Source organism: Lytechinus variegatus, chromosome 6 (genome assembly GCF_018143015.1).
Source record: "Lytechinus variegatus isolate NC3 chromosome 6, Lvar_3.0, whole genome shotgun sequence".
Classification (NCBI taxonomy): Eukaryota; Metazoa; Echinodermata; class Echinoidea; order Temnopleuroida; family Toxopneustidae; genus Lytechinus; species Lytechinus variegatus.
Window position 1 is genome coordinate 25,805,878 of NC_054745.1, and position 15,269 is coordinate 25,821,146.

General features: G+C 37.7%; 1 protein-coding gene across 1 annotated transcript in view; it reads left to right on the forward strand.

Annotated features, from left to right (window-relative positions):
* LOC121417662 (titin-like) overlaps positions 1-15,269 on the forward strand; it is a 37,063-nt gene that overhangs the window by 11,213 nt on the left and 10,581 nt on the right.

Sequence of the window (15,269 nt, forward strand, 5' to 3'; positions counted from 1 at the left end):
CTAATTACTATAGTATGAACTGATGTGTTCATGCTATTTATTTGAAAAATAGATGATTCATATATGATGATATAATTTCATTTTCTTTCTAGAGAAAAATCCCAGAAATTGTCAGGCAAGGGGGGGGGGGAGTATACATGTATGTGGCTTTGAAATATTTTTGGTGTACAATGTACATAACGTAATAGAACAAGTCTCGAACTATGCCTCCTATAGTGCATGTTTTCATGATCAGCACTAGATTAAAGAAAATGAAATTTAAAGCAGGAGGCTATATGAATTTCTTGTTAGATATCAATGTTTCCCTTTGAGGATTTATATATTTCTGTTTTAGATTTGGGGTAATGCTTGGCTTGGTGAAATTTTTGCTAGATATCACCTTGACTTTAGTCAGAATTATAGATGTTAAAATGTACTTATTGCATCTGTTACCAATATGCAGTGATTTACAAGACCATCTCAACACTAGTAAAACTGGAACATAATTTTTGACTAATACGATTGCCTACAAGTACTCTGTGTCAAAGTTTGGGAAAACGAAAATATTTTGACAAATGAAAATTGTTTACATGAAACTGTAGAGTTTGAGCACAGAGTGTACTAATGTGTGTACGTGTATAATGAATTAATATATGAACTTTTTCATTCAGCAGCAGAGCATCCATTTTTTAGTCTTTTGGTATTCTTAGTGCATTTCTTATCAAAACTTTCAATTTCTCCACAGAACATTTTTCCATCTTGTATGTCATCTGATCCTTTCACACACCTATTTGACGAATGTCTGGAGTTACTGTGAGACAAAGATAGCCAACTTAATTCTGAAGCCATTTTCACTGAGATTTGCTAACATATCTAAGTTGTTAAGAGTCAGTGGGCCATTATGGTCTTTACATCTTTCCAAGATTGTTAGAGTTTTACAAGCTTTCTTCTTTAACTCCTCATTCTTATGCAGTGCAAATTTCTGTGCAGATACAACAGTTGCATTAAAGTGTGCTTCGAGCTTCTATACTGTGTTCACCTCTTCAGAACAGCGAGCCCACTTCCACCTTTCCTTCCTTTCTTCTATACTCTTACTTTCAAATTCAGGGTGTACCAGAAGACCACCAGATGCCAGCAGATTTTTTTTTCTGGACAGAGTCTGGACAGGAGAACTTCCATCAGTAACTTTGAATCTGTGCACTAGCTTTGAAAATTCAGTTCACATTCTAAGTTGGTAAAAGGAGCATAAATCATGCCATCAACATCCGATAAAGTAATCTGTCCTGGACATCTGGCTCTTCACTGTACTAATAACTTCTTCAATCACATCAGCAACTAGCCTATCTCTTCCCGATCCTGTTTCTTTTCTCTTTGTCCACCATAATTTTGTCTTACCCATTTAGTTTTTCCTCAAGGAATCACCTGCCACGTTCTATCCCCAACATTTTGCTCACCCATCTTGTTGATGCCCAGCAGTTCTTTCATCAGGAAGATGTTAAGATAACCTGTCATTGTGTAAATTTCTCAACAGCATGTGAACCACTCATTCTGAATGAATGTAGCCACTGCAAGAACAAGTTTGTAGTTGTTGGTGTCCACATCTGCATTGAAGAAAGCTTGGATGAATTCTCGTCATGACAGGTACTCCTTAGCAAGTTCTGCAATTCTACCAAATTTATTGGCTACAAATCCTTTGAATCCTTGGCACTGAATATTGTTATTTTCCATCCAAGAGGGACACTTATTGCTGATTATGGCTAGGAGACAATAACTAGGAGATTGCGATTAACCCTAGTATGGATTGAAAATCCTGGAGATACAAATATCCCCTCACCTGCTGATACCTCCAGTAACTGGTGGATGCAAATCTTCTGTTCTGTTATGTTTCTGCACATCTATTGCATGATCTATACGCAAAATTATATGAGCGCAGCATTTTAGGATTTTAGTAAGGTCTACTCCAAGAGCCTGAAGAAGGACTTCTGTCAGCAACTCGATCTGTCATCCAGAAGTCTATTTCTGATTTCAATTCATCAGCTGTGGAGTTGGCAAGAATGGCTATTAAGCACCTGAACCCATAAGCTTTGATCAGCCCTATCTTGACCACTATGCATCAAATTTCCCACATAACCTGTGGTCAGGGATGTCCTTTTACCTGAATGTCCAGTTATGGTGGTGTGGTCTGCTTTCATGTTATTCATATCAACTGTATGCCTATGTATTTTCAACATTGATTCATTAAAGCAGCTGGTCTGCAGATTATTAAATCTTTGATTTCGTTTTGTTTTGTTCATAACTACATGTATGATAATGATTTTTAATAAACATGAAATTCACTATTTGCATTTATTTTTGCTTACAATGTTGATCTTACCATTTATCACCATGCCTGTACCTCAATAAGTATGCATATATTTCAACTCAGTACCCTAAAAAATAAAGAGACATGTCGCACACCCCTTTTATGATGTTTAATGTACAAATATGGCCAAAAGGTCATTTTCCCGCCATTTTTCAAAGAATGGCGGGAAACCAACTTCATCTCACCGAGCCTATACATCTAATGTCCTTTATGTATGTGCAGATATTTGAACTCAGCACCCTCAAACACATAAGACATATCACACACCAATTTTATGCTACTCAATGTAAAAAAAACATGGAAAAATGCCATTTTCCCGCCATTTTTCAAGAAATGGAGGGAAAATGGCAATTTTTTACCATGGCTATACATCCAATGATTTACATATTGAGATAATTGAACTCAGCACCCTCAAAAACAAAGAGAGAGACAAATACACACCCGTTATATGCCGTTATATATAAAAATAGGGCAAAAAGGGCAATTTTCCCGCCATTTTTCAAAAAAATGGCTGGAACCAATATCAAACCTCATTGGAGGTCAAAATGGTTGGCGGATTTGTGTTCAGCAGCAAAAATGGCAATAGAATTCACCCGTTTGAAAAAAAAAGTTGTCATTTGCCCACCCCTATTATTACCTTCAGTACATGAGGCCCAGTCTGATACTTGAACCCTTATATTCAGACCAATCTGTCATCAGAGGGTTTGCAAGGCAAACTACCCCTTCTCCTGGTGAAAGGGGGGGGGTAGGATGAAAGCACAGACTAAAATTTGAAACTAAATTGTACCATATCTCGGGGTGAAGACTAGATGTCAAACTCCCTGTCTGTGTACAGCCGGCCACTGGGGGGGGGGGTTGTTTTTATTTGGCAACCAGTCAATTTGACTATTTTCGCCATCATACATATTATATTATTAATGTTTGATTTCTTTGAAAAAAGAGTAATTGAATGTCTTGAAGTAAAATTCAAATATTTATTTCTTTTTCCTTTCTTTTTTCTCTTTCTTTTCTTTAAAAAAAAACTAACTTAGGATATCTACTAGGATTTAAAGTCGAGTAGGTGTGTCTCACAATTTAAAACCAGGGCTTTTACTTGAAATATGTTATATAGGCCTACTAGTATGCAAGTAGGAAGGAGATGACAGAGAAAGAAATGAGGAAAATCACAGTCCATTTTGAATGTAGTCTCCTTACTTCAGACTCTACATTATACACTATGCAAATTGCGAAATCCAAAGGTTTGTACTGGCCGACGGGTGGTGGTGGTGGGTGGGGGGGGGGGGTGTCTTCAAATGTTCAGGAAAAAAATTGAGAAATAACGTGGGCCCATCTGTGTCAATATACCCATGACCTTTCATGACCTTATTGCAAAGTCGGATAAAGACAATATTTCCTCCCATTCAAGTCATACAATGACAATGACAGACTGGTCGACTCTGCAGAAACATTCATGTTTTATCTTCTTATTTTATGTTTCTCATAAGGTAGACTGTACATTTTTTTTTACCTTCTATATAAGTTGAATGATAACTTAACTTGAAGTATTATTATTTCAGACCAGAATATGCAAAATAAGTGTTTGTAATCATCTTTTAAGTCTAAATAATGCAGTAGTCACATTTTTCCTAAGGTGGCCGTATGGCCAGTTGAAAACAGCCGATTTATTCACTTTTATTCCCCCCATCTACATGTAGCTGGTACGAAAATGCTAAGACGGCTGTTTTCGACTCACCGTACGCACGACCACCATGTGATTCATGTTTGTGTATTGAATCATAATTCTGGCTTGAAGTCGCATAAACGCAGCCTAATACCCTTTTCATAAACCTATCCTCCAATTAGCCGCCTAAGAGTAATGCGGATAATTCAATAAAAATTGCGTTCATAAACTCCGAAAATAAGCCGTATTATTTTTACGAGCGCCCGTCCTGAAAAAGGCGAATAATCGTCATGACAACTAGACACGCCCCCTCCGATGCGGTTGTGTTGGAAAAGGGTGACCTTGTGACCGCACCATGGCCATTATCCGCATTATTTGGAAATGCGTTCATAAACTCAAAATCTTGTCCCGATGCTGCTATTATGTGGATAATAGCAGCATCAAAATAATGCGGATAACTCTTGTCCTCCTCCAATTTTACGACCAAATTATGCTGCTATTAGCCGCATAATTGGGTTTATGAAAGGGGTATCAGTTTGCTAGTTACTGTGATTGGTAGTGGTTTATTTTCAGTTGGTCTAATTACCAACTCTTCTACTATCGTTTGGTCTACCATCATTTCATCCACTATCCATTTCGTCTAATAACCAGTTGGTCTAATGGTCATTTTGTTCAAAATACCATTTGCACAATATATTGGACTATGGTAAGTGTTAATTGGCCTAAATAATTGAAAAGATAAATGGGTATTAGGCCAACTGGTTAAAAGACAGAATGGTCGTAGATTACCTTGTGATTAGATGAAGTGATTATTGGACCAAATGGATATTGACCCAAATGGTTGTTAGACGAAATGTTGATGGATGGAATGGCATCTGACCAAATGAATGTAGACCATGTGATGAGTGAACGAGTTGGCTGTAGGCGAATTGGCACTTTACATTGTCAGTCGATACCTTTCCGTAGTGCACTTCCATCCTTGTGCAATACTGTAACTCTTGGAAAGGTACCCTGTAATTGTTACCAATGCCCTCGAAAATGTGTATGATTATACAGTGCGTCCCAGAAAAAAGGAAACCTGGGGGGCGTTTCATGAAAGGAATTGTCGGACGTTTATCCGACAAGTCCCTTTCAGCCAATGAATATCATGAAAAGACGTCAGATCTGACAACTTGTCGGATGAAAATACTGATGAAATGCTCCCCAGGACTCCCATGTCTTTTTTCCTAAAGGATAATGAATTGTTATATTTTACGTACATCATCATACAAGTTAATGATTCTTCTGTATTTTGATACCTACTCCACACGTTAATGAACAAGACCGGGTGGGCGTTTCATAAAGATGTTCGTAAGTTAAGAAGGACTGGTGATCCTTTCATTTGGTAAACTATATACACCATTGGCAATGGTTTAGCGTGTAAGAAAGGTTCACCAGTCTTTCTAAAAGTCGCTCTTAACCTAAGAACAACGTTATGAAACGGCCCCCGGTTTGAAATTTCAATGTCAAAATTAGGTTGCGCACGCAGAAAAGTTGAACAAGTTTGGGTTCGTGACACAACGACAGTGCTTATTCAACAACTGGCTCATCTCTCTTAAGCATTCTCTGTTAAGACTAAGTTTCTCTCACAGACCCCTGAAATGAGAGTGGATTCAGATTGAGTTTCTGCGCAAATCATTTCTGACATGCCTCAATATTTAGTTTTTGTAATCTGCCATGCGCAAACAATTTGCTAAGATGTTGGTCTCACAGTGAGGATGATATTCCTCTCTTCCATGCATCAAATTTAGAATAAAAAACATTTAGTAATCATGAAATCTGTCTCTGAAAACAGGTTTCCTTTTTTGTGGGACACACTGTATACTAGTACCTGGTTGGTGTTGTGTGAACATAGTGCGCTTGCAGGATCTGTGCTACCCACTCAGTTGTATCTGAAAAAATACACTCTCTGTGACTGGGCGCTATATATTTTATCATCTGTTTCCGATACTCCTATCTGAATTCACATATTTATCCCACCTTAGTGAACTTCATTGTCAATACCAACTTTCCTTTCCCTGGCAAAAGGAGGTTTGTGACTTGTTATCACTGTCAAAAGGACACAAGGGACCAAATGACAAACTATAGCTTTTCTTTCACTTTCAATAGGAGGTATTTGACATGTATAGATTAATAACTTTCCTTTCATTGTTAAAAGAATATGTCTGTCTTCATGTAAATTACTTTCTCTTCTTTCACTATTAGAATGACATAGGTAACTTAATGCCAATACTAGTTTCCTTTCACTGACAGAAGGACCTTACTTACTGTTTCTGTCAGAACTCAGAAAGACGTGATTTTTCTGTCACTGGGTGTTTGGTGTATGCCTGTTATCTTAGAAACTGGGGGAAGTTACACAATGATGCAGAGGTTTGAGGTTTAAGCCCTGGTCATTGATTTGGCAAGATGATGTTAAAACTAAGCGCCCCCCCCCCCGTCCAGTTTGTCAAGTTCATTTGACACTCTTATCATTCATATTCATAATTGACTTTGAATAGTAACTAAAACAGTTTTATTCACCATCAGTGCACTATCAGGGAAGGGAAAGAGAACTCTCAGTAAACATATGATGTAAACAAAATTTTGACATCTTCGGCTTCCCATACTTTTTACCATGGCATTACTTCACCAGGACCTCAGAATTTGGTCATTGGGTTCATCATATTCCATTGCTTGAATAATCCTCAGCGAGTGGAGAATGTACTTGTATTGTGTGTAGACACGACAGAGTACAATGGCCGGGTTAAAACCTTCAAAGTGTTTACAGAAATTGCCATTGTATGGAAGCATTGTTTATTAAAGGGATGATATCTACCTACTACTCCCCAGGGAGTGGGAAATGTGCCAGTTTGTACTCCTGTTATTGGGATAGGGAGTAATATGACAACAGTAAGTAACCTTTGTTTTATTCTGTTTGAATTTGATTTCCTCAACATTGTGCTCTTTATGTTGGCCTGTTTTCCTGGCAATATTTACAAAATTATACAAGCACAAGTAATACAGTTTCTTCAAAATCACATAATTTGTATATAAAAATGTAAATGAAGTAACTAGTACAAGGCTTTATATGAACAAGATCGATCAATTATCTCCAGTGTGAATGATCTTTCTATTATTTCTTGTGTAAATGGCCTTCCTATCTTACCCCAAAACTCGGTCATCAAGATTTCTTTTCCTGCCTTTTCCTAAAACAATGTTTTGCTTTTCCTTTTGTTTTCACTACGATAACACTTAACCTAAAGCTAGTAAAGTTTCTCTCTTTCCTTTCCTCTGGCTCTTACTCCCTCTCTCCGTCTCTTTACCCCACTCTCCAGCTCTTGCCTTGTCTCTCTTTCCTTTGATGTACACATTGTGTTTTCTTCCTGTCATTCATAATAGCTGAAAACACCCACACACACACACACATACCCACAACCTTACTTGCACCTGCACAACTGTACCCACACACACAAATCCATGACCACACCCACAGCCACACCTATACACACACACACACACCCAGACACCACACATACATACACTTGGCCTCACCACACACACTCAAACCTGCAGCTATACATCTACACAGGCACTCCCAGTCTCACATGGACTCACACACCCACACATGTATCATTTTACTCTCACCCACACCCACATTTTCTTCTAAAAAGTAAACCTGATCACCTTTCCACTCTTTGTCTCTGAGCAATCCATGAGGACTCCAGAATGAGATGAAAATAAAAATTTCACTTGATATGCACTGTAAATTCACTCCTTAAAGAGCGAATATTTTCACATTTTTTTTAAACACATTTTGAGCATTCTGAATTGTTAGAAATCCATCAGCTTATCTATTTATCAAATAACTTTTTTTCTATTATATATTAATTGCATAAATAGAAAATTAAGATTTTTCCTCCAGATTCCCACTATTTTCTCTGTTTTTATCTCTTTTCCTGTATATTCTTCTTTCTCCTTATATATAATTCTATATCTCTCTATACCTGGCATTCCTTCCTAACAATGTTTTAATACCATTTTATCGGTTTCGGTTTGATAGCTCTTTGACACAAGCCATAAACTCTCTTTTATTTCCTTACGAAAATGTTTAGCTTTCCCTTTTGTTTTATCAGTCCTGGCACTTCACTTCACTTCACACCACCACCCCCCCACCACGATATCACTGTCTCTGTACACAGGGGCAGTGCCAGGATATCTTAATGGGGGGGGGGGGGCGCTGCACATTGTAGGTGATTCCATGTTTCCCTTAATTGAAAAACATAGGGTAGCAGGGTGCTAAATAAGCACTTGCCCGCTTGCCCTGGGCAGGTAAAAGTTTTAGCCGAGCAAGAGTTGAAGTAAAGACCAAAACTACTTGCCCAAACTGGGCAAGCAAAATTCTCACTGTAGAATGACCAAAATTAGGGTCGATGATATGATATTGACCCTAATTTTGGTCATGGCAGGCAAGATAAAATCATTTTGGAAAAAGAAATGCAATAACAAGGTGGATCAGTTCATGTCAAACAAGAGAAAAAGGTCATTGGTTTATAAAAGCATAAAACTTTTTTTTTCAAGGATTTTTCGGGCAAGTGAAATAGATTTTTGGGCAAGTATATTCCAACTATTCAAAAATTTACTTGCCCTACCAGGCAAGTGCTTCTAAAATGTTATGTAGCACCCTGGGGTAGTATAACAACAATGATAATAGGTGGATTGATGTAGCCCTTTTTGGCACAGGATACTGCAAAGTTCAAATATTACTACCCCAGCTGAAGCTGGAGCTACCTCTTAATGAGCAGCTCAGGGTACATTCAAGGGATTAGTTGGGACCCATTCACCTCACCTGGGTCAGGTGCAGCACAGTGTGGATAAATTTCTTGCTGAATGTGCATTACTTGACCCATGCCCTCTCTTTCTTAATGCTGTTCCTGCTTTTTCTTTCCTTTTTCTTCACTTCACTGTTTCTCCTTTTACCACTTGAAACAAAAAAATGGGGGGGGGGGCTGTCACCCCTATGCCCTTTAGTGTCGCCCCTGGCTACATGCACATGTGCGCGTGTATAACTTCCTCTCCACAGACCTGTCGGAGTACTTCCTTACAAATACAAGCATTTCAGCCATCTCTCTCATTCCGACTCTACCAGTCGTTAGGGGAGGTTGTGCTTTTGAGGAACTCCGACCGTTGTCCTTATTTGTGATTGATATTGGATATTTTCTTCACGGTTAGATCCAGGCTTGGTAAGAGTAAATTGATTTCTCATTTTTGAAGGCATCTTGGTCTAGTGGTTCTGTATCGGGCCTTTCAGTGATAGGGTCGTGGGTTTGAATTTCAAAGATGGATGAATTTCTCTCAGCGATGAATTCTTCAACCAAGGTTAAGTTGATGGGTACCTGGCAGAAATATTCATTCTTTGAAATAATTGTAGGCTAATGGTGATAATTTGCTAAAAGTATTCAGTCTAGTGGTTCTGTTTCTTTATTTTTCAATTAGAAGGTCATGGGTTTGAATCCCCAAAGATGGACCAATTCCCCTCAGCATTTAATTCATCGACCAATGTTAAGTTTGTGGGCACCGGGCAGGAACATCCATTCTTCAAAAATAATTGTAGGCTACTGTAATGGTAATAATTTGCTTAAAGCATGAGGTCTAGTGGTTCTGTTTCTTTTCGATCAGAAGGTCAATGGTTTGAATCCCAGCCATGGTTGAATTTTCCTCAGCAGTAAATTCATTGGCCAATTAAGGCTAATTTAATGGTTATACCTAGCAGGAATATTCATTCTTTGAAATGATTATTGACTTAAACAATGGTGATAATTTGCTAATATGAGGGTGGCCGAGTGCTTATGTTTCTTGCCCTTTATTCCGGGGTTGTGGGTTTGAATCCCAGCCATGGGGAAATTTCCCTCAGAATTTAATTCATCAATTTAGTGGGTACCTGACAGGAATATTCATTCTTTGAAATAATTATGGACTTATAGGCAATGGTGATAAGTTGCTAAAGGCATTTTGGTCTAGTGGACCCTTTTCTTGCCTTTCAATCAGGTTATGGGTTTGGATCCCAGTCACTGATGAATTTCAGCAGGGAATTCATCTACCAAGGTTAAAGTGAAGTTAAACTGGCTGAAATAACAATTCTTTGACATCATTGTGGGTCAATGCAATGGTGATAATTTGCTAAAAGCATGAGGTTTAGTGGTTCTGTGTCTTGACTTTCAATTGGACGGTCCTGAGTTTGAACCCCCAAAGATGGTTGAATTTCCCTTGGTGGTGAATTCATTGGCCAAGGCTAATTTAATGGGTATACATGGCAGGAATATTCATTCTTTTAAATGATTATTGTCTTCATTATTGGCTTAAGCAACATTTGCTAAAAGAAGAGTGTTCTGGTGGTTATGGTTATTTGCGTCTTGCCTGTTAGTTTGAGGGTTGTGGGTTAGAATCCCAGCCATAAGGGAATGTCCCTGAGCATTGAATTCATTGACAGAGGTTAAGTTAATGGGTACCTGGTAGGAACATTCATTCTTTGAAAGACTTAATTGTTTGTGGGGATAGGATTGAGGCAGTGGGGATTCTTATTGCCCTCTGCGCTTTGCAGAGTGGATTATGAGTGCTTTATATGTTGCATTAGTATTATCAGAATTATTGTTCAGAATCGATATCAGATATTCAATGCTCAAAACTGATATGAATTTCCCTTTCTTTCCTTGAATTTGCTTTGAAAGGTTGTGATAGCATTCAGTGCCTCTATGAAGGGACTATCTGCTGCCTCACTATTTCAATTGTAAATTTTAATTTTAGTGTGCAGTATATCAACAAATTTCAAACAGACCTTTTGAAACAATTCTTGAATTGCAATTACACAATTTCTCCCAGAATCCTTTGGCACATATTTTTTTATTCATACAAACAGACACTTGGGTGGTCATTATATTGGATTCTGTAAAAGTCATTTTGAGATTTTTAAGATATCTAGCTATTGCTCCAAAATTTTGGTTTCAAAGTCACTCTAACAATACCAACTGATAACATGCCTCTCCAAATAACAATATTCTTGATTGTTCTGATGGGTGTCTCATAAAGCTGTTCATTAGTCTGTAAGTTACTTGATTTATGAATGACTGGTGATCCGTCTTATAGGAACTACATCAATCGGAACTACATTAACCAATGAAAATCTGGTGTATACCACTTGGCACAAGAAAGGATCACCAGTCGTTCTTAAACTTTATCTTTACTTATGAACAGTGTTATGAAAAACCCACCTGGTGGCCATTTCACAAAGCTGTTCATGAGTTAAGAACAACTTAAAGAACGACTGGTGATCCTTTCTAGTCGTTAGTGATATTCACCATGAAGTGTTCATTGGTGATTGTTTAACACGTAAGAAAGGATCACCAGTTGTTCGTAAAGTCTCTCTTAACTTAAGAACAGCTTTATGAAGCATGCACCTGGGGCCCGTTTCATAAAGAGTTACAACTGTTGTAACTTTGCCATTTAACTTTGTCTTATGGCAACTACCATGGTAACCTTGAATTTGATTGGCTGCTGAGCCCTGTTGCCATGGTAGTTGCCATAGTGGCAAAGTTACAACAGTTGCAAGTCCTTTATGAAATGGGGCCCCTGGAGTCCGATTCATTGATGTGAGTGTACATGTAGCATTGCTATGTGAAGTGAGATGGGATAAACGATACGCGGTCGGACCATATTAGTTTCAACTTCTAATGTACCTTGGCATTTGCCCAGCCGGCCATTACTGGTCCCACAGGTGCGGTTCTGTGTATGTTTGGGAGAGCATGGTAAACAGAAGAATCTCATATGCATACTCTGTACAATTTTTTTATGTATTGCCCAATTGCGAACTTCTTGATCTCTGATGGTGCATTTATGCTTCCAATTTTAGGCCTAAATCTGGCATTTGTTTATGGGTTAAGCTAATAACATGGTTGTATGTCCTTAATTATTTCTTTTTTTAAATGCTAATTGAAACCTGACTAAAAAGGTCTATGTTTACAATTGGCACTTGTACTCCCCCCCCCCTAAAAAAATGTTTTTTGAGGATTTGTGAATAAAAAAATAATGCATTTCGTAATTAATGCACAACTGATGTTCATCATCATTAGTAGTTTGTAGGTCGATCACCTTATCCGTGGACATACAAAATAGCATGGGTCATGCATGAAGCATGAAAAATTAAAATTTTTTTTAACTTAACCATGAATTCCAGGTGCAGGTAATTCAGGGTTAATCAATAACATCTACAAATAAGTTTCTCGGAAAACATTTGATTAATTGATGGTTGTAATTACTTTGAAAGGGAAACGTGGTTAATGCATAGTGTACCAATCTCTCACAGGATTATTTTCCCAGGTGTGGTGTCACAATTAGGATTCCATTTGCACTTATGTAGTATGAAATGCAATGTGTTTCTGGGGCCCGTCTTACAAAGAGTTGCGATTGATCCGATCAATCGCAACTATGGACGGCCAGCAACGTCAACATATAAAATGCATGTTTGTCCAAAAAAAAATTCTAGATATGATGTATACTTATAAATTCATCAATTTCTTGAAAATTTGATGTGTTCTCCTTTCTTTACAAAGGATATTTTGCAACTTTGGATTTCTATAGAGTTATGATTGATTGAATCAATCGTATCTCTTTTTAAGACGGGCCCTGGTTTGGGTATGATATTAAAAAATACAATGTTCTTTTTGATATAGCACACGTACCCCAACTTGATGTCTAATACATTGACCCATATTATAAAATGCTTAGCAATAATCGTACAACATTTTAATGATTGATTACTTGTTTCAATGTGCAATTGATTGTGAGAATCAAGGGTGCGATTAAGCGCTAAAATCTCCATGTTACGGGACCCTGAGTCAATGTAGCTCTTTGAATCCAGCTTCAGAGCCAAAATTTGCCTAAAAAGGAGCCTAAATAGAACTCTGTGGAAGGGCAATAATAATGAGTGCAGAACGTTCATTCTGCCTTTGTGAAGGAAGTGTAAACACATCCTGAATTTTTTCATGGATATTATCTTTGCCTTTGGACTTGTTGAATAATAATTAGATGATTGAATGTTGAATAAAATGATTTGATAAAAATGTAGCCTCTTTCGAAACTGAATTACCCCGTGCTAATTGTAATTATTTCCCTACTTTGCTATTGCACCTTTATACTTCAGAGAAAAATCTCTAAGCACTTTCCAGGTACGGAAATACCATTATCAAGAACATAGAATCCTAGCTTGCCCTGCATACAATGTATTTCCTTTATCCACTCCCTGGGGAGCATTCCAACAAGAGTTTCCAAACTCATTTGCTAGATATACCACATAGGCTTCCACATTCTACCTGATACCCATTTAACATTTAACACCTGGGTGGAGAGTGGCAGTGTGTGGATTGATGCCTTGCCGAAGGACAGCAAAGGAAAAACCCTGGACATTCCCTTCTTAAACTAGAAAAGCACTGTTTTAAAACAACATTTGTCGATTAATAATTATCTTGAATTTAATACAGGTATTTTAATCAATGCACTTTCTAGACTATCATCTTCTTTTGAGAATCAGGAAGTAGTGTACGTGATATGCAACACATTCATGTGCTTGCATTATTCAAGTATGTTAGCTTGTGTATGGTTAATATCTTATTAGCAAAAATGACAAGGATATCTTTGCCATATCTTCTTCCTCTTTCTTTTCCTGGACTTCTTCATTTAAAGGGAGATGCAGATCTGCCAAGTAGTACTGGTTTTCAGCAATTAAAACTGAAAAATGAGAAAGAATACTGGTGGTTACTTGCAAATTACTGACTTCTAAAGTTTCAGCTGTGGAATTTTTGTGAAAATACTGATTTTCTTACCAAATTAATGAATTTCAGCCTTTATATACAGAACTGTTCTTGATCAGGTTGGTATCTTTGGAGATGCTTGATCGTGTTTGTTGGGGCTTTAAACCTGGAATATCATATGGTTTTGAAATAAATATCAAATTATTCTTTCTCCTATATTGTGGGCGCGTCGTGCTCTAGTGGTTCTGACTCTCGCCTTTCAAACAGAGGGTCGTGGGTTCGAATCCTAGCCATAGCGTGTTTTCCCTCGGCAAGAAATTTATCCACACTGTGCTGCACTCGACCCAGGTGAGGTGAATGGGTACCCGGCAGGATTATTGCACTGAGCGCCGGTGATGGTAGCTCGAGCTAAGGCCAGGGTAATAATAGCAGCTCTTTGTATCCTCAGGCAAAAAGTGCTTTATGAATTTAGCTATTATTATTGCATTATGTAAAGAATATTACTTCTTGTCTATGCTTTCAGTGTGGTTGATAGGTCTGCAACTCAGTACAATTTAGATCTTGTTCACAAATACATTCTTGTCAGAACTTTGCATCTGTTCAACTCAGGTATTTTTTCATTCCCAAACAAATTAACAAAGGCATGTATGGGAGTGGGAGAGGGGGAGGTGTTGTGCTAACCCTTCACAAGAGGAAAGTGCCCTAAATATATACAGCTTCCTTGAATGCTCGAGCGTCTGATCAGGGTAGCTGTGCTAAAGCCGGGGTAATAGTATGCAGTATTGCAGTGCTTAGAAATATTTGTATTAATCACTAGGTAGATGCTTGCATATTGTATTATTACGTCACAACCCATATTTTTCTGTTTTTGTTATGGATCACCATGTGAACATATCTCTTCTGGACTACCGTGTGAACCAGTATATTTTGAATATAAAGTCAGTAGGAAAAGGCGGAGCAGGAGTAGGGATTTCCTTAATAGTAAAGTATTATGTAATACCTCAGAATAATCAATGTGAGAAAATGGCTGGTATGAATATAGAGAAAAGTGCAATTGATGAGTTCAGAGGGAGAGATATAGAGAGTGGAAACAAAATAGAAAAAGATATACAGTGTATATAGTAATAAAGAGAGATTTAAAGATATTTGATGGGGTGGGGGTGTAGACTGGAGATTGAGGTGTCGAGCAGGGAACAGCACAGACCCTGCAATTAATATTTGCATCTTGACAGGTATATAGGGTCTGTGTGTTGATGATCTTTTTTGTTAAATGGTGATTTTTCTTCAAACATCTGTCAAGAATTGAGATATGTTTTGTGTTTGCACTGATGTAATCTTTATTTAGTAGCATAAATAGGATGGCAAATACATATGCTGTTTAAGAGTCTATTATGAATCTATCATGGAATACTTTAAGAGAATCACTTTACGAATTGATTTTCTTTTTTTA